The 20574-nt window shown below is 43.5% G+C and overlaps 1 protein-coding gene and 1 long non-coding RNA gene across 2 annotated transcripts in view; one reads left to right on the top strand and one right to left on the bottom strand.

Annotated features, from left to right (window-relative positions):
- MTUS2 (microtubule associated scaffold protein 2) overlaps positions 1–20574 on the top strand; it is a 596801-nt gene that overhangs the window by 218457 nt on the left and 357770 nt on the right. The window lies entirely within an intron of this gene.
- On the bottom strand, positions 792–7285 carry LOC118498933. The gene is made up of 4 exons (XR_004901425.1): positions 7276–7285; positions 2802–2807; positions 2656–2666; positions 792–911 (listed from the first exon to the last, which is right to left on the bottom strand). It is a non-coding gene; the product is annotated as an uncharacterized LOC118498933 (long non-coding RNA).

Here is a 20574-nt window from a genome sequence, read left to right on the forward strand (position 1 = left end):
GTCTTTACCCCATTGTATGTTCTTGCCTCGTTTGTCAAATATTAAATGACCATAAGGCATGTGTTTATTTCTGGGCTCTCTATTCTGTTCCATTGATTTATATGTCTGTTTTTATGCCAGTACTATGCTATTTTGATTACTAAGGCCTTGTAGTATAGTTTGACATCAGGTAGTGTGATTCCTCCAACTTTGTTCTTCTTTCTCAAGATCACTGTGGCTATTTGGGGTCTTTTGTGGCTCCATATAAATTTTTGGAATATTTGTTCTAGTTCTGTGAAGTATACCATTGGTAAGTTGATAGGAATTGCATTGAATCTATAGATTATTGGGGGTAGTATGGATATTTTAATGATGTTACTTATTTCTATCTGTGATCACAGTATATGCTTCTATTTATTTGTATTTTTTGAATTTCTTTCTTCAGAGTCATAATTTTCTGCGTATAGGTCTTTTACATTCTTGATTAAATTTATTCCAAGGTATTTTATTTTTAAAGCAATTCTGAATGGAATAGTTTTCTTAGTTTCCCTTTCTGATAGTTCATTATTGATACATAAAAATGCAGCTGACTTCTGTATATATATTTTGTATTCTTCTACTTTACTGAATTCACTTATTAGGTCTAGTAGTTTTTCTGGTGGAATCTTTAGGGTTCTCTGTGTAGTGTCATGTCATCTGCAAATAATGACTGTTTTTACTTCCTTCTTTTTGATTTGGATGAATTTTATTTCTTCTTCTTGCCTGATTGCAGTGGCTAGAATTTCCAGTACTATGTTGAATAAGAGAAGTGAACATCCCTGTCTTGTTCCTATTCTAAGGGAAACTATTGTAGTTTTTGCCCATTGAGTATGATGTTGGCTGTGGGTTTGTCATATATGGCCTTCACTACACTGAGGTATGTTCCTTTTATTCTCAGTTTGCTGAGTATTTATTATAAATGGGTATTGGATATTATGAAATGCTTTTTCTGTATCTATTGATATCATCACGTATTTTTAACCTTCATTTTGTTTATGTGATGTATCACTTTATCAATTTGTGGATATTGTACCAACCTTGCATTCCTAGAATAAATTCCATGTGAGCATGGTATATGATCTTTTTAATCTATTGCTGGGTCTGGTTTACTAATATTTTTTGAGGTTTCTAGCATCTATGTTTATTAGGAATATTGGCCTATAATTTTCTTTTTTAAATTTTTTATTGTTGTTCAAGTGCGGTTGTCTGAGTATAATTTTCTTTCCTTGTAGTGCCTTCATCTGGTTTTGAAATTAAGATAATGCTGACTTCATAAAATAAGATAGGCAGACTTCCTTCCTCATGAAGGTTTTTGGAATAGCTTGTTTTCTAGGATAGGTGTTATTTCTTCTTAGAATGTTTGGTAAAATTCCTCTGTGAAGCCATCCAGTACAGGACTTTTGTTGATTGGGAGTTTTTTGTTACTGCTTCAGTTTCATTAGTTGTAATCTGTCTATTCAGTTTTTCTGATTCTTCCTAATTCAGGTTTGGAAGATTGTATATTTTTAAAAATTTATCTATTCATTTAAATTGCCCAGTTTATTGGCATATAGCTATTCATAATATTTCTTATAATCCTTCGTATTTCTGTGGTGTCGCTTGTTACTTCTTTTTCACTTCTGATTTTTTAAAAGATTTTATTTATTTATTTTGAGAGAGGGAAGGGAGGCGGAGAGAGAGAGAGAGAGAGAGAGAGAGAGAGAGAGGCATCAATGTGAGGTTGCTGGGGGTTATGGCCTGTAACCCAGGCATGTACCCTGGCTGGGAATCGAACCTGCGACACTTTGGTTTGCAGCCCACGCCCAATCCACTGAGCTACGCCAGCCAGGGCTTGCTTCTGATTTTATTTATTTGGGTTCTCTCTTTTTTTCTTGATAAGTCTTGTTAAAGGTTTGTCAATCTTGCTTATCTTTTCAAAGATCCAGTTCTTGGTTTCATTGATGCATTTTTTTACACTCTATTTCATTTATTTCTGCTGTGGTCTTTATTTTTTCCTTCCTTCTACTAAATTTTGGGCTTTGTTGTTCTTTTTTAATTTTCTTTAAGTGTAAAGTTATATTGTTTATTTGACATTTTTCTTGTTTTTTTTTGAGATAGGCCTATAATGCTATGAATTGCCCTTTTAGGATTGCTCTTGCTGTGTCCCCTAGATTTGGGGTTGTTACGTTCTCATTTTTATTTGTTTCAAGGTATCTTTTGATTGTTCCTTGAGTTCATTGTTAACCCATTCATGGTTTAGTAACATGTTACTATGTAGCTTCCATGTCTTTCCGTGTTTTTTAGTTTTTCTTGTGTGATTGATTTCTAGTTTCATAACATTGTGGTCAGAAAAAGTGTTTTGTATTGTTTCAATCTTCTTAAATTTACTGAGACTTCTTTTGTGGCCTAGCATGTGGTCTATTCTAGATAATCTTCCATGCATAATTGAAAAGTTTGTATATTCTGCTGCTTTAGGGTGAAGTGCTCTGAAGATATCAAATAAATCCATCTTGTCTAATGTTTTCTTTAAGGATCACAATTCCTTGTTGATCTCAGTCTGGAAGATCTATCTATTGATGTCAATGGGGTGTTAAAATCCCTGAATATGCCTGTATTTCTGTCAATATCTCCTTTTATGTCCATCAAGATTTACTTCACATATTTAGGTTCTACTATGTTGGGTGTAAATGATTACTAGGGTTATATCCTCTTGTTGGATTGTTCCCTTTATCATTATGTAGTCTCCTTCTTTGTCTCTTAACTATAGCTTTAGATTTAAAGTCTGTTTTGTGGGATATAAGTACTGTTACCTCAATTTTTTTTCCTTTTCCATTAGCATGAAATATCTCTTTCCATCACTTTACTTTTTAGTTTGCATGTATCTTTCAATCTGAGATGTGTCTCTTGGAGTCAGCGTATATATGGGTCTTGTTTTCTTATGCATTCAGCTACTCTCTGTCTTTCAGTCAAAGCACTTAAGCCATTTACATTTAAGATGATTATTGATACATACGTAATTGGTGTTATTTTATTGTTAGACTGTTTTCTTCTTTTTTCTCTTTTTCTTCTTCTTTTTAAAGCAAGCCCTTTAACTTTTGTTGCATAACTTGTTGTGGTGTTAACAAACTCCTTTAGCTTTTTCTTATCTGGGAAGCTCCTTTGTTTCTTCTTCAAATGAAAATGATAACCTTACTGGGTAAAGTAGCTTTGGTTGTAGATTCTTGCTTTTTGTCACCTTGAATATTTCACACCATTCCCTTTTGGCCTTGAAATGTTTCTGTTGCGTAATCAGATGCCAGTGTAATTGGTGCTCCCTGGTATGTATATACCTGTTTTATTCTTGTGACTTTAGGATTCTCTTTGTCTTTAAGCTTTGTCATTTTAATCAGGATGTCTCTTCATGTAGGCCTCTTTGGATCCAACTTGTTTGGGACTATATGGGCTTCTTTGACTTGTGTGTCTTTTTCCTTCAGCAGATTACTGAAGTCTTTAGTCATTATTTCTTCAAATAGATTCTCAATCACTTGCTCCTCTCTTTTCCTTCTGATATTCCCATGATGTAGATGTTGTTATGCTTCATGATGTCCAAAAGGTTTCTTAAGCCCTGTTCTTTTTTTTTAATTCTTTTTTTCTTTTTGCTCCTCTGCCTGGGTGTTTTTTTCTACGGTGGCTTCCAAATCACTGATTTGATCCTCTGCTCCATCTAACCTACTGTTTATTCCTTCCAGTGTATTATTTATTTCAGAATTGCATTCTTTATTTCTGACTGGCCCTTTTTATGGTTTCTATGCCTTTTTTTCATGCCAGTGAGTATCGTTATAATCATTACTTTCAATTCTCTAACTGATAAATTCCTTTCCCCCATTCCATCTAGTTCTTCTGGAGAATTCTCTAGTTCTTTCATTTAGGGTCTGTTTCTTTGCCTTTTCATGTTGGATGCTTCTTTGTATTTTCACATTAGCTGTTAAACTAATCAGCTGTTATGCGGATCAGTTGTTAAACTAATCAGGCTATAATCAGCAGCCTGATTTAAGCTCCGTAGGATGGGGCAGAGTAATTCCTGGAGGTGAGCTATTGTTTCTCCTCCTGCTGATGCCACCAAGAGGAGTCCTCTACCTGAGACAATGCCTCCTGCAGTATGGGGACTGACTCAGCACAGGGATCCTGGTGGTTGCACTGTGAGTTCACTCCCCAGAACCAACAACCTCAAGCTTTCCTTGTAACAAGGAGCAGCCAAGAAGGGAGCCTCAAATAGGGATCTGTAATAAGAATCAGAAGAGGGTGGACATAATTGGCTCCACACCACAGGCCCACACCTGCCCAGAATCTGGCAGCTGTAGCCAATTGTGAGAGTGTAACAGGGTGCAGCCAAGAGGGGGGCCTCAAATAGGGATCTGTAATAAGATCCCAAAGAGCCTGGAGATAATTGGCTCCACACCACAGGGCCACACCTGCCCAGAATCTGGCAGCTGTAGCCAATTGTGAGAGGAGCCGGAAATGGGGCTTCAGAGGAAGATTGGCGCTGGGATTTAAACCGAGACGTGGCAGCCATTTGGGGGGTGGAGGGGGCGGGGAGAACCATGCGCAGCCCTGCAAGAGAGAATCACACGGCTTTAGCAGAGTGAAGACTCTTGCGGCCCTGAGGGAGAGAACCACGCGGCCTTGACGGAGTGGAGACTCCCGTGGTCCGGGGAGAGAGGACCACGTGCCTTTGCCAGAGTAGGGACTCCCACAGCTTTAGGAGATACGGTACTCTGGACTGGGCAAAAGGGGAAGGAAGGAAGGACTGTGTCTGTTTGTGGGTGCTTTAAGGGACTTTAGGATTTTTGGTGAAGACATTAGGTCCCCACATTAAGTTTGTATAGCATTAAATAAACGTTTCCTTTCCTTTTCACAAATCTCTGGCATTGAGAGGCGTCTTTCCTCTGGCAGCGGACATAACGGACCTGGGGGCTTCTTTCAGTAATAGTATATTGTCCCAGGCCCCCCTTGTTTGTTCTGTAACAGTTTTTGGCATCCGCGGCAGGACGATAATTGTCCGTGGCAGACCGAACCCCTCAGGTGCGAGAGAGTGAGACTTTGGAGTTTTCCCAGTCTGGAGAATTTCTCCCCACTCCTCCTGAGGGCATCGGCCGCCTATCATGCCTGGGAAGGTGGAAAGGAAACGAAATGGGGGCAGAGACAGCAGAGACGTGGAAGTGTTTTGGTTGACAAGTTGGTTTCTGAGTGCTTTTTATTTTATTATTATTATTATTAGTTTTTGGAATAATGGAGCGGGAATTTTGGATGATGGATCTGGAAATACCTGGTCTTTACACCATCTGTAACCTTTGCTTGCTTTGTTTGAACTTTTGCTTGCTTTGTCGGAACTGTAAGAGTAGTTCTGAGCCAGTCCCTAAGTGGAGCCCATTGGGTAGAATCCTAAGGGATTGGGAGAACTACTGTGCTAAGTTGTCATACAAGATTCCCTTGACTAAGCAGTTAATGGTATATTATTGTAATACTGTGTGGCCTACTTATGTTTTGGGTGATGAGCTGAGATGGCCAGTGAATGCTTCTTTGAGGTACTGCATCATTGCTAGATTGAAACAGTATTGTGGGCGGTATATACTATCGGAAGAGTTATACTATCTTAATGCATTTATAATATTGCACAACAGCTTTGTGCCAGAGACAGAGAAGCGTGTGACGGTCCAGAAGGGAAAAGTGGTCTCCGAAACCCTCCCTGAGAGTCGAACACAGGAAGAGAGAGAGAATGAGGAGATAAACCTCATTAATGCTCTGAACCCAGGGAGTGGGAGCTCGCAGACAGGGGGAACCCCAGTGGCGCTGCGACCTCCCCAAGAGGTGGGGGCCGCCACGACTCCCCAGCCCTTGCAGGTGGGAGAAGTCGCCACCACAGATTCGCGAGTTGGCTCCTTCAGCTATCCTCACCAGCATATGGGAGGGGAACTCTTGGCCCTCAAAACCAGAGCCAGCTGGCCAGCGCCACCATCGCAGGTGGGAGGGGCCTGCGCACCGCCTTCCTCTGGGGCACCCCAGTCCCAATGGGTGGGGGTGGGCTCTGGAGTCCCGGTGCCCCAGCAGGTGGGAGGTGCCTGTGCTTTGCCTCCATCCAGCCCCCTGTGGGTGGGGGGCATCTCCGCGGGGCACCACCCTCTGCAGGTGGGAGGGGCCTGGCCCCCTCTGCAGGGTGAGGCCTTGGGGCACCACCCTCTGCAGGTGGGAGGAGCCTGGCCCCCTCTGCAGGGTGAGGCCTTGGGGCACCACCCTCTGCAGGTGGGAGGGGCCTGGCCCCCTCTGCAGGGTGAGGCCTTGGGGCACCACCCTCTGCAGGTGGGCGGGGCCTGGCCCCCTCTGCAGGGTGAGGCCTTGGGGCACCACCCTCTGCAGGTGGGCGGGGCCTGGCCCCCTCTGCAGGGTGAGGCCTTGGGGCACCACCCTCCGCAGGTAGGAGGGGCCTCCGAGAGGGCACCACCTTCACAGCTGGTGGAGGTCTCTACACGTCCAGCCTCACACGGGAGGAGAACTACCACTGCTGGGGTGCCTCCCCCTGCACAGGCAGTGGGAGCCACCTCAGTACTGTCTCCTCCCGTAAAGCCAACTGCTCCGCCTCCACCTGCTGAGCAATGTGTCTCACCCTCCAGAACTCGCCAGGGCACCTCCTATAACCGGGAAGCCTCCAAAGGTGTAGCCAGCCAGTACCCTTTGAGGCAATACCCGATAGGCGGAATACATGGTGAGGGCCAGCCCCGCTGGTTACTATTGGGCTCATACTCCGTTCTCCACTTCCGACTTGAGGAACGGGAGGTATGCCAATCCCTCATATAGGAGTGATCCTCAGAAGATGGCAGATCTTATTGCCTCTATTTTTGCCACTCACCACCCAAACTGGGCAGACATACAGGCCCTCCTGAACATTTTGCTAACAGCAGATGAAAGACATTTGGTTCTAAGTAGGGCTGATCAGGAGGCCCAGCGTCTCCGTGATGAGGACACCGAGGGAATTCTTAACCCAGTGGAGGCAATTCCTCGGGTAGGCCCTAAGTGGGACCCGAATAGCAGAGATGGCTTAACCTCTTTAAGACACTATAGAAAGTGCATATTGGAAGGACTTAGGAAAGGAGTGCCCAAGCAGAGGAGTCTGAATATGATACAGACTCTCCAGCAGAAGCCAGATGAGGACCCTTCTGAATTTCTAGAGAGGATCTATCAGGCATATAGGAAATACACTGACGTTGATCCAGAGGCACCAGGGAACGTGAGAATGGTAAACACGACTTTTATTGGGCAGAGTGCTCCGGATATCAGGAACAAACTTCAGCGTGTAGACAGAGTACTGGGAATGAGCTCCTCCCAGCTAGTGGACATAGCCTTTAAAGTCTACAAAGCCCGGGAAGCAGGGAAGGCAAAACGGGCCCCAGTGTTTTTGGAGTTAGCCCAGGGAAGCCGAAAGAAGTGGGGCCCTAGGGCAGAAAAGGGAAACTCATCGGGTGCCCGCCACTGGGCCTGAGGCAAAAGGGGCCCTACGGAGAAGAAAGGCGCACTAGGCCGTAATCAATGTGCCTATTGCAAGGAGGAGGGGCACTGGAGGGATGAGTGCCCCCATCGCAAAAGGGGGAAGGCACCACACCGGGGTAAAACGGGCACCGCCGAAGGGAGATGAAGACCTTACTGCTGCAGTTGAGGCAGAAAGGGAAAGTTGGACCTGCACTCCGGAGGAAGGTTGGAAATTCCTCTTCCGGAAAGAAACAGCGAATCCCGGTACAGGGTGACAGTGCTTGTCATGTCATAAAAGTGTGTGTAAAGCTAGAGACTTTTAGCTGCCATATGCTGAGTCTAAGTACTGAGTCTAAGCATAGTCCTTCCCAGTGTGGGAAAGGGACCAGGGTTTCCCGGGAATGAAACCCTGGAGAATGATGGTTAAATTTGGATGCGAAAATTACGTGTAAAGGTTGTGAAAGTTTTAAACCTGGAGTAGAGGAAACCTGAACTACTTGTTTTATGGTTTCATGGAAAAAGAGCAAATTTCTCACATTCGTTTTGTTTCTGATCAGAAACCTGTGCCTGAAGACCTAGGAAAGGTCACCTGTAACCGGTTGGGGAGCGTGCCTTTGCCACTCGGGACCCAGGAAGGGTCATTTGGGGCTGACGAGTGCTTCAGCCAGAGGCAAAGGGGGCATGTCTCTGCCAAGAGACCGGACCTGAAGGAGCATGTCTCTGCGAGGCACCAATGGATGCATTGGTGCAAGAGAATGCTTCTACCTGTGTATTATTCTGGAACTCTCTGTTTTGGATTTCGCTCTGTATCTGCTCTGAAAAGGAAATTGAGGATTCCAGGGAAGGTTGAAACTTCACGCTCTGTAGGAAAGTTTTGAGAAGCCTGGTGGATATCAGAAGGAAAAGGATTTTCCTTCACGCTTTGTATTTTTCTCCCTACCTGATCCCTCCAGAATTTGGCATTCTGAAGGAGTGAGCAATAATACAAGGTTTCTTTGCATAAAACCAATAAGACCAGTCGTTAATAGTGGTTTTGTTAACCAAGTCTTTGACTGGAATGTCACGCCTGAAGGAGGCATGTACGGGTTCTGGTCGTCACCGGAAAGCCCTGAGGAGCTGGGATTGACTTGTGAAGCGAGCGTATGCCCACGAGAAAAGCCTGGTACTTTGGTTGGTTGTGTGGCTCATGGCAGTCTTTCCAGGGAGGGAACGAAGGTTGCTTTCCTGAAAGATGGCCAAAAGGAACCTGTAAGCACAACGGAAGCCTCAAGGATTTGAGTGAAACAACTGGTACAGGCGAAGCCAGATGGCGGATGTGTGGCTCTGCTTCTGTGCCCCAAGGTGGGGGCGGACTGAGAAGTCAATCTAAAGGCTGACTGTGTGAGTTCCAGCAAAGTAGACTCAAGGATCATAAGTGATCCAGGCTGCTCTAAGTGTGTTTATGCAAACGAACAATCAAAATTAAAAGCGGGACTCAAAGTAGTCCCTTTAATAACAGCGAGGGTGATCTTAAGGAGAAAAATTATGGTTTGAGGAAAATAACAATACTCAGTATTGAACATCAGAAATGGGGCAACTAACTGTCTTGAAAATTTGCTTTTCAACCTACAGGCACAAAGGATCTGTCAAATTGCCACTGTTAAATATCGTTGTAGCAAGGGCCTTGTAACAAGATGTCTTCCCAAAAGACTGTCTCACAGGCACAGAGACTGGCTTGGGAATTTTTGTGTACATAAACCTGTGCGTTCTTCTGTTTCTGTAGGGCATATGCCTAGAACCTCATTACCTGAGTGACTGACGGTAATACAGGCCTCATTTGAGGGGCCCATTTTCATCATCGCCCCCTGAGATTCCATGGTTTGGCTGAACTAAGTGGTTGGGCTGGTGAAGGGGTCAGGCGATCTGTGGGCTTCACTTTAGAACTGATTTCCCGTTTTCTGTCTTGATGGCTTGGACAGAAAGGGCCCAGAAATCTGAAAGGAGGGAAATCCTAACATATCCCCTCAGCCCGAGTGAAGTATAGTGGGCCACAAGAGTTTCGGATAGGTGTAGCGTGCCTTGTACACCTTCCTCCTGATAAGCCGTTCCTTACCTAAGCCCTTGCCTTTGTCATTTAGTGGTTATGATTTAATTGTGCTTTCCAACTTTTTCCAAGTCTGTCACCTCCAGAATATGACCAGGATGCCAACGGTCCAGTAATGCCAGCCTTTGGACACTGAGCCTGAGACTTCCTGGTGACAGCCAACTGACCAGGATTCTGTAAGGTCCTTCCCCTTACAGAAAGGACCCCCTCCATGCTGCATCCCCCACCCCCTTTCAGGGCACCCCTGACCCATGGGTGGGTAGAACAACGTCCATTTCCAGCCGGAAGCAGTTACAAGAAGATGAGACCTTCGTCCATTGTCCTTTGTAAGATTATAAAGTGGGTGTAAACCTGAAAGGAGGGATTGTAACGGGGTGCAGCCAAGAGGGGAGCCTCAAATAGGGATCTGTAATAAGATCCAGAAGAGCCTGGAGATAATTGGCTCCACAGCACAGGGCCACACCTGCCCAGAATCTGGCAGCTGTAGCCAATTGTGAGAGTGTAACAGGGTGCAGCCAAGAGGGGAGCCTCAAATAGGGATCTGTAATAAGAATCAGAAGAGGGTGGACATAATTGGCTCCACACCACAGGCCACACCTGCCCAGAATCTGGCAGCTGTAGCCAATTGTGAGAGTGTAACAGGGTGCAGCCAAGAGGGGAGCCTCAAATAGGGATCTGTAATAAGATCCCAAAGAGCCTGGAGATAATTGGCTCCACACCACAGGGCCACACCTGCCCAGAATCTGGCAGCTGTAGCCAATTGTGAGAGGAGCCGGAAATGGGGCTTCAGAGGAAGATTGGCGCTGGGATTTAAACCGAGACGTGGCAGCCATTTGGGGGGTGGAGGGGGCGGGGAGAACCATGTGCAGCCCTGCAAGAGAGAATCACACAGCTTTAGCAGAGTGAAGACTCTTGCGGCCCTGAGGGAGGAACCACGCGGCCTTGACGGAGTGGAGACTCCCGTGGTCCGGGGAGAGAGGACCACGTGCCTTTGCCAGAGTAGGGACTCCCACAGCTTTAGGAGATACGGTACTCTGGACTGGGCAAAAGGGGAAGGAAGGAAGGACTGTGTCTGTTTGTGGGTGCTTTAAGGGACTTTAGGATTTTTGGTGAAGACATTAGGTTCCTACATTAATTTTGTATAGCATTAAATAAACGTTTCGTTTCCTTTTCACAAATCTCTGGCATTGAGAGACATCTTTCCTCTGGCAACGGATATAAAGGACCCGGGGGCTTCTTTCATCAATAGTATATGGTCCCAGTCCCCCCTTGTTTGTTTTGTAACATTCTCACGCATCTTTAATCTACTCTGCCCTCCCTCAGCCAGAGCCCAAGATAAGTTGCTACATAGCAAATTTTGTGTGTTGTCTCTTAAGACGCTCTCCTTGTCTCCAGCTGTCCTTTCCTGACAGACAGAAACCCTGTTGTTTTTCATAGCTGGATGTTATCTCGGTTCCTTCTGGGTATGGTGGTCTAGGCTGGGGAGCCCAGCTTCGAGCTTAGACCCCACATTTTTCAGGGGAACCCCTGGCTACTGAAATTTCCTGCAGTACTTCAGCTGCCACCCATGGGAGACCAGCCATCCCTCTCGCGCCTCTTCCACACTAACTACCAGTCTTGTTGTGGTGAAGTGGTTTCTTCTGTCTGTCCTTGGTATAAGGCTTCTCTCCCCCTAGTGCTCAGTTAGTTATTCTGGATGATTTCTCTACAATTTGGTTGTAATTCCAGATTGGTCCTGGGAGGAGGTTGGTATGTAGCTTCCAGTTATTTCTCTGTCATCTTGGATCTCTCCTCAGAATGTCTGTCTGTATGCATTTTTAAAAACCTCTGAAAACTGAATTTTTGTGTAGCCATTTTAGTATTGAAGGTGGAAGAAAATATGCAACATTTTAAATATATTATGCTTTATTTAAAGAAAGATAGAAAAACAACTGAAACACCAAAAAAGATTTGTGCAGTGTATGAGAATGTGCTGTGAGTGATCAAACATGTAAAAAGTAGTTTGCAGGGTTTCATCCTGGAGATTTGTTGTTGAACAATGCTCCATGGTCGTATAGACCACTTGAAATTGATAGTGATCAAGTCGAGACATTACTTGAGAATAACCAATATTGTACCACATGGGAGACAGTTGACATACTCAAAATATTGAAGTCAATAATGTTATTGGTGAAAATGAAAAAAATCTGTCTTTTATTTTATGGGAGAACATCATGTAGACTTTTTGTCTAATCCAATGTTTAGCCCTTGTTCTAGAGATTTCACCTGTTCTTTTATTTGAGGCATGTTTCTTTGTCTCTCCATTTGGCTATCTCTTTTTTTTTGTTTCTATGTATTAGGTATATCTACTATGTCTCCCAGTCTTGGTAGGGTGGTCTTATCTTGTAGGTGTGCTGTAAGGATCCAGTGGCACAGTCTTCCTGATTACCTGAGCTGGGTGGTCCAGGAATGTCTCTTATGTGGTTATGTGCACCCTCCTGTCATAACTGAGTCTTGATTTATATTGGCCTGTTAGTGTGTGGGGTCAGCCCTCAGGTTGGATGACTGTAAGGATCAATCCATACTTCAGTGTACAAGCTGCTCTTCAGGTGCTGACCACCTGAAAAGTAATGTCTCTCAGCAGGGTCTGGTGCCTGCTGAGGTCTCCCTTTGGATATGCTACCTGTGAACCTAATTTGATCCTGCTCTGATGTTGTCTGAAGCTGGCCACTGGGTTGTCAGTTTTGGGGCATCTTGGGAAGGACAGAAGTGTAGTGGTGCAGGTCAATGTTAGATGCTTCCCATCACTGGCCCTGGGAAACCTGTTTGGAGCTACAAAGTGATCCACAGTTTGTGTCCACCTCTGCTGGGCCTGGGTGTGTGTGTGTGTGGAGGACCAAGCTGTGCACCAAGGCCAGCTTTCACCAGCATCAAGTTCAGAGGCAGATCAGCAAAAAAAATCCAATATTCCTCTAGATTTGCTTCCACCTGCCTTTGCCTACCAGCTGCCTGTTAGTCTCAGTTACTGAAAGAACCTCTGCCAGTAATCAAAGTTGCATGTAGAAAGTTCTCAGTGAGTCACTAGTTTAGGGTGAGTGGTTTTCACCAGATTAATACAGGTTCCATATTTGTGCCAGGGTTTGGTCTGAGCCCATTCAGCAAAAGTTCTAGTATATACCAAGTCCAGTGACTCCTGCTGGGTGCCCTTAGCAGTTTATGGTGGGACAAGGTCTCAGGAAATCATTAGGGCGAGGCCAGTGAGTTTATTAGGCCCAAACAGACCAAGATTTGGCCATGTAAAAAGAGGGCTCTGCACAGGTCTGGCATGCAAGGGCAAATGGCTCCCATCCTGGAGCCATACAACTTAGTCTGTCCCAGATTCTTCCTGGAGTCCCAGCTCAGCAGGGTGGGGCCTTCTGGAGTCACATGGGTGGGGCTAGTGGATATCTGGTGAGGGGGAGAGGCAGTCGGTTTTGGGGGAAGGAGGGAGAAGTGGCCCTCACCCTACAGCCACAGAAATTTGTCACTAACACCCTTCGAGTTTCCATTGACCTCTAAACCTCTCTATACACTTGCCTGAGCAGCTGACTCCTCAGCAGGGTGTGAGCTCCACAGGTGAAGTAACAGGGAATCTAGAATGCGGTGGGTCTATTGCTTTCCCCCAGACTGATACTGTAGGGAAGGGAATACTTCATCCAAGAAAGATGGTATCTGAAATGTGGGAGAGGGACTCTTACAGGGTCCCTTACATATACTCTGCACAGGAATCCTCACAACTGCGCCTTCAGCAATCTCTCTATGAACACTAGTCTCTCCTCATGCTACTTGAGTCCACTCCACCCTCCCTTCACTGGAGTCTAGAGTGAGTGGCTGCAAATGAGATTTTGTGTGTTGGATTTTTAAGAGGATACCTATGCCTCTACCAGACTCCTGTCTCTCACTGGCAGACAGAAACCCTGTTGCTTTTCACAGTCAGATGTTATGTGGGTACCTCTTCTTAGCCCTGGTTCTCTAGGCTAGGGAGCCCAATGTGGGGCCAGACCCTATGTTCCTCAGGGGATACCTTTACAGCTGAGGTATCTATCCATATTCTCAGCTGCTGCCCGGGGAGTGGGGACAGCCCCACTGTCCCCTTCTCTTTCCACTTCTCTGGTTTACCTAGAGAAAGTGTGACTGTGGCTTCTATAAATTATTGGTTATAACACTTCTGTTCAGCTAGTCTTTAGTTGGTTATTCAGGTTAATTCTTCTATATTTTCATTTAATTCTAGTTTGGTCCTGGGAGGAGGTGAGTGTAGCTTCTACCTATTCCACTGCCATCTTTGATCTTGGAAAGATTAATAGGAGTTTTCCAGGACAAGAAGGAATAAAGTTTGAGTATATGAGGCCTGTCCAGAAAATACTAGCCATTGTTAATATAATGAGAACAGTTTGCACAACATTGATGTAACCTGGCAGCCAAGGAGAGTGGACTGGCATGTGCATGCATGAACAGTGATGACTTCACTCTACTAGTCAGTGGGGGCAGTAGATGCATGTTGAGTGAGCATGTGTACTGTGTGGCTGTCACATTCAAATGACTGAGTGAGCAGAACAGTGAATCTGCATCCAATTTTGCGCTAAGCTTGAACATTCCTCCACAGAAACTATTTGGATGATTCAGAAGTCCACAAGTATGGGCAACTGGTGATTGGCAGTTCATTATGACAATGTGCCCACTCACACATCATGTCTCATGCAGAGTTTTTTGATGAAACAACAAATCACCCAGGTGACTCAGCCCTCCTACAGCCCAGATTTGGTGCCCTGAAACATCTGGATTTTCCCAAAACTAAAATCACCTTGGAAATGGAAGAGACTATCAGTGAAATTTAGGAAAATATGGCAGGGAAGCCGATGGTGACTGGGAGAACTGTGAGGTCCCAAGGTGCCTACTTCAAAGGATACTGAGGTATCATTGTCTTATGTATCATTGTCTTATCTTTCTTGTATCTTCTTCAATAAATGTCTCTATTTTTCATATTACATGGCTGTATACCTTTTGGACAGACCTCATTTACCTGCCAGAGAGAGAAGTCATCAGTTCAGGTTATTTGGATCTCTTATAGGGACCAATGACTCAGTAGGGAGCACTGGGGGTTATTTTGTGGTGGATGGGTGGTGGGTGTTTTGTAGGATTGGGTGGTGATGGACAGTTATTTGACACATAGTGAGTTTGGGATTCCTAGGGGACATTAAGGTAGAAATTTTTAAAAGGCAGGACTTGAGGCCAGAGAGAATTCTGAGTCAAAGATAAAGTGTCATTACCCCCTAGATGGGAAGTGAACCCATCTAGGATGGATGAGCAGTTTCAGGAATAGAAGGGGATGGAGGAAGGAAAAGGTCAATAGGGGAACTTTACACCCACATTTAAGGAGTAACTGAAGAAAGGACCCTGTAAGAGACAGAGCACTGTAAAGTGGGCAAGAGGGGGGGCCCCAGGAAAATGCAGTGTTTGGAGTATAATAGAGAGGGAGTTTCCAAATTAGAATATGGTCAAAACTGCCTCACAGAAGAAAGGACAAGTAAAAAATGCAGAGACCACTGGGATTGGAAATTAGGAAGCAGTTGGTGACCTAGTTTTGAAAGAACAATTTTAGTAAAATGTGGGGGTGGAAGTCACATATTAGTAGATTGAGAAGTGAATGAAAAGTGTGGAAGTGGAAGCAATGAGAATAGATTGCTGTTTCTAAAAATGTACGGATGAAGAAAGCAGCCATTGGTGCCAGCTGGAGCAGGGAGGCAGGGTTGAGTTCTGCTTTGTTTTTGAGAGTGTGGTGGGAGAGATTGGAAATGTGAGAGGGAGAGTGTCCTGTGAAGAGAAGGTGGGTGGTGGTAACTATGAGAACAAGATCTCCAGGAGGGTGGTAAATAATGCCATTGAGATCACACATGGAAAGCTGAACTTGGAATTGAATTTGAATACTGATTCTTCTAAGACCCAGGAGGAGAGGTATAGATGGAAAACAGGGTGGGAAAAGTGTTGATTCCTAGCTTAAGAATGAGAATAGTTTATTGACCGTACCTAAATGTCATTTCACTATTTTCATCAGTATTTTACTCAGTTTTAAGAGAACCATAGCACCTACCAAGGAAGATTTAAAGCAGATGGAAAACATCCCTATAAGACAAACAATAAGATGAATTATTAGAATGGTAAGAGGGAATGTGGCCAAACTGAGGTTCATAAATGACACTGGATGACCTTGGGACCTATCTTGGAGGCTGCAGAGGCACTGTTAAATTTGTTCTACATACTGTTGAAATGGACATTGACAATGCCTGTATTTTCACTGTGCATTTAGCAAACAAAGCTGTTATATCTTTGGCTTCTTTTCATTGCAAATGAGCATGCCTAGTAATGCCCTGGAGAAATTTATTAAAAAATTCAAGCTTCCTGAGCTCAGACCCAGAGAGTCATCTTCAGTGGCTCTGGGGTGGAGCAGAGGCAGAACAACTATTCTTTTCTTTATTTGAACAAAGACTGTATTAATAAGTATTTATTGAGTATCTACAATGGATCGAGTTGTTCCAGGCACCAAGGACACAACCATGAACAAGACAGAAGAGACCCCAAAAGCAATTATGATGGATGCTGTGATGGCAAAGGCTTCTGAGCTCAGAACATAAGAGGGGAACCTCACCCCAAGTTGGGGTCCAGGAAAATTTCTCAGATGTAGTATGGTATGAAGGGCTAAAAATTTAAGCTGTGGGGTGAGGGATGAGGAAATGGTGGGAATGGAAGAAAGGATATTCCAGGCAGAGGCAAAGGTGCAGCTGAAGATTAGTGTGACTGGAATGCAGAGTATCAGGAAAGGATGAGAAAAGACAGCAGATTGTGATGATATGGCAAAATGTGTTAAAGAATCAGAAGACCATGCCACTAAAGGGTATTAAGCAAGGGACTGATATGATAATATTTCATTTTTAAAAATATCAGTTGGACTAAAGTTTAGAGAATGGACTGAGGGACAAGAGTGAGTTGGGGGCGGTTAGAAGGGTTGGAGATAGAGACCATTTAGAAGGCTGTTGCCATAAACCAAAAATGATAGCCCATCCGAAGTAGTGGTAGTGGTGTGAGTGTGTGTTGGAGGGGGTAGACTGGGGAGAAGTAGATGTGTTTTAAACCATCTACTTCTTTTGACCAGCTCCAGAATAGATCCAAAGGGAAAATGATTAAAGAATAAAAAGCAAGGAACAGTAATGTCAGCCCTAGCTCAACCCTACAGGCAAAAATTCACCACTAATTCCAATGAGATTCAGCTGAAGATTATGGCCCTTGTAATTTTCTGATTCACTTGTTTGCTTTTTAGAGTGATAGTAAAGATGAGGATGAGTAATCTAGATATTTTTGTCCTGTTAACCATTCACTTTGGTTGTTGTGGAATCTCAAGACATCTGTCTAATTTACCATTGTGTGTGAGTAGCTGGGAACAAAGCTTGTCTTCTTGGATTTCTATAGTAGGGAAAGGGGCTGTATCCTTATCTTTATTCATTTTTCTCCTTCCTTAATCCAAAACTGTGTAAAAAAATAACTTCAAAGCATAGGTTCAGAAGTCAGTGATTTGGGTAGGTAGAGTCTCAAACTGGAGTGAGGAAAGAAATCATGTAATAAATATTTTCTGTTTACCTGTGTGTTAGACTTTCTATTTCAAGATGCCTTCTGTGGGCTTTCTCGACTACATGTTGTTCTTCCCAAATTCCGGTCATTTTTCCTCCTGGGGTGGATCCATACATTCTGGCACTTTGGTTTCCTTGTTCATTTTGCTGGTACAGCCCCAGTAATTTCCCAAAAGAGAGTTTGAGTAATGCAAACTAGCAGCTTTGGCATTTTTGAAACTGTCTTTAGTCTGCATTTACTAGTTAAGTATAATATATTTTCTAGGTTGAAAGTGAGTTTCTGTCAAAACATAAAGATTTCCAGTTTTGCTCAAAAGAAGCCTGATGCCAGTTTGAGAAATATATATATATATATATATTTTAGGAGAGCAGATTTCTTTTTTCTTTTTTTTAAAGATTTTATTTATTTATTTTTAGAGAAGGAAGGGAGGGAGAAAGAGAGAGAAACATCAATGTGCAGTTTCTGGGTGCCATGGCCTGCAACCCAGGCATGTGCCCTGACTGGGAATGGAACCTGTGATGCTTTGGTTCACAACCCGCACTCAATCCACTGAGCTACACCAGCCAGTGCTAGGAGAGCAGATTTCTTTCCTCTCCGAAAGATTTAGAATCTTCTCTTGTCCTTGATGCTTTAGAAAGTCCCAGGTGTGGCCTTGGACAGTTATTTCAATTGGTTGTAAATTCAATCCCAGGTCAAGACACATAGGAGAAGCAACCAATGAATGCACAAGTAGAACAAAAAAATCAATGTCTCTCTCTCTCTCTCTTTCTGTGTGTGTGTGTGTGTGTGTGTATCATGCATGCACGTGCCCCCCTCTCTCCCTTCTTCCTCCCTCCTTTCCTCTTTTCTTCAAAAAAATTAATGAATAAAAATTCCCAGGTGTGTGTGTATGTGTAGTTTTTGCATGCATGTGTGTGTTGGGAAAGAAAGGAAAGGAAGAGAGAGACAGAGAGATGACAGAACAAGAGCCTGGGTGGGAGACAGAAATAGAGACTCAGGGAGAAAGGAAGGGATTGATTGATTTTGCTAAGCAGTTGTGCAACTCAGCTTAAAGACTTGTATCTCCTCTCAGTTTTGGGCAATAAATCGTCTTATCTTCTTGTCAATTTCTACTTCTCTGTTTTCTCTTTCTTCCTAGAATTTCTACTGTTTGGTTGTTGGACTTCCCAAAGTGACTTATTTTCTAACACTTCTGTTGAACTGCTGTTTTGCTATTTTTTATTTCAAGAATGCTTTCATGGTTTCTGACTGCTTTTTTCATAGCATATTGTTTTTTATTTTATTGTTGCAATTTCTCCCTAAATTTCTCTGAGGACACTGAGTAGATTTTTTTAAATATCTATTTTGTTACTTGAATTCTCTCTGTATCCTCAGGGGCAGTTTTTCTCTTTGTGTTTTAAAAATTTTTGTTGTTTATTTTATGCTGGAAGATTTTCTCAAATTCTTTGTGATCATTCACTTTTATTGTTGAGCTGGATGAACTTGAAGTGCATATGCTGAAATTCTCTTTTAAATTAAATTTATTGGGGTGACATTGATTTCAAGTACAATTTTATGATACATAGTCTGTATACTGCACTGTGTAACCACCATGCAAAGTCAAATCTTCTTCTGTCACCATATATTTGACCCCTTTTACCTGTACTATCTCCCCATACCCCTTCCCTCTCATGGCCACCATACTGTTATCAATGTCTACGAGTTTATGTTTTTCTTGTTTGTTCATTTTGTTGCTTTCAGTTTTATAGCCCACATATGAGTGAAATCATATGGTTCTTAACTTTTTTCTGTCTGACTTACTTCACTTAGCATGATATTCTCAAGTTACCTCCCTGTTGTTGCAATGGAAGAGTATTTTACTCAAACTCTTTTTTTTTATTTATAAAAAAATAAAGATTTTATTTACTTATTTTTAGAGAGGGGAAGGGAGGGAGGAAGAGAAGGGGAGAAAAATCAATATGTGGTTGCCTCTTGCATGCTCCCTACTGGGGAACTGGCCTGCAACCCAGGCATGTGCCCTGACTGGGAATCAAACCAGTCACAGCATATGCCTGGGCCCATACTCAATCCACTGAGCCACACCAGCCAGGGCTCACTCAAAGTCTTTAAAAGTCTATTTCCTCTCCTGTAGTGCTTGGCAGGAGGTGGGGAGGTGGGAGGTAAATACCTTGGTACTGGACATTTCATTTCTCAGCCTACTTTCCCTTCTCCTTCTCTCGGGTCTGCACCCCACACCCTGACTGTCCAGGCCGAGAGGTCAGCAGGCTGCTTGCTGTCCTGCACCATTGCTCTCGCACCTGCTATGGGCTGCACTCCTCCTCTGCCTGTCACTGGTGGGCCACCATCTGTGTTCTGTGTTCCAGAAACTGCTGGAATAGGTGGCTCAGTGTGTACCTGTCTCTGTTCTCTCTGTTGTTCTAGGTTCAAATATGTAAAGTGTTTAACAGAGAGAACCCAATAAATCTTTAGCTATTATTATTATTATTATTAATTGTATCCCTTAACATTGAATTATTCTCATTTTAAGGCATCTTTGATTAGAGATGTGTTCTGTCTTCTTCCTGGAGCTGCAGTCTCCTCACATAGTGTCAGTGTTGCTTGTCAGCACCTCTAGAGGCTGTTTGGTATTGTAAAAGTATGGGAAAGGCATGTTATATCATCATATAATTTTCTGGTTGCTTCCTTAGCAAATAGAGCAAATCTGTTACTATTCCTTCTATTTTGACATGCTAAAACCATTAATCAGAAAACAGATGATTTAACTGCATTGGCTCATAAAAATGTTCGTTTGATTAGTTTTGGGTCTCTGATGATTTCCCTGAGAGCTGCTATGTAAACAGGATCTTAGTCTTTATGAATTCCCATTTATAACACAACAGATTAGCAACATCAGTAGATATGATCAGTTTAAAATAACTGACCAACTCTTTTAATTCTGTCAGATGTGCTAGGTCAAGGTTACCTGGACTTGACATATCTTTTTAAACTTCTATTTATAAGTAGATCTGTCAAGCAACAAAAGTATGACACAGGTAGTACTTACATTATTGTACTTTCTGCTCATTTTCTTCTGTTTGTAGCACTCCTCCCTCCCCTCCCCTCTCCCATTCACCTCCTTTCCACAGGCTTTGATTCACTGATACACTGACTTACCAAATACTTACAGTAGGTCAAATCTCGCTAGTGGTTGTTTTATTCCGATACCATGGAAAACAAGTCACTGCTTATTGGTGAATCTCTGAATTAAATGCAGTCACTTTAGATGATAAAGAAGATCTAAACAAAAATGCCGTGAAGATCCTCAGATCCTGGTTATTCTAATAATCTAGTTCAGATCTCACTTCTTTAGTTTCTTA

The sequence above is a fragment of the Phyllostomus discolor genome, chromosome 2 (genome assembly GCF_004126475.2).
Source record: "Phyllostomus discolor isolate MPI-MPIP mPhyDis1 chromosome 2, mPhyDis1.pri.v3, whole genome shotgun sequence".
Lineage (NCBI taxonomy): Eukaryota > Metazoa > Chordata > Mammalia > Chiroptera > Phyllostomidae > Phyllostomus > Phyllostomus discolor.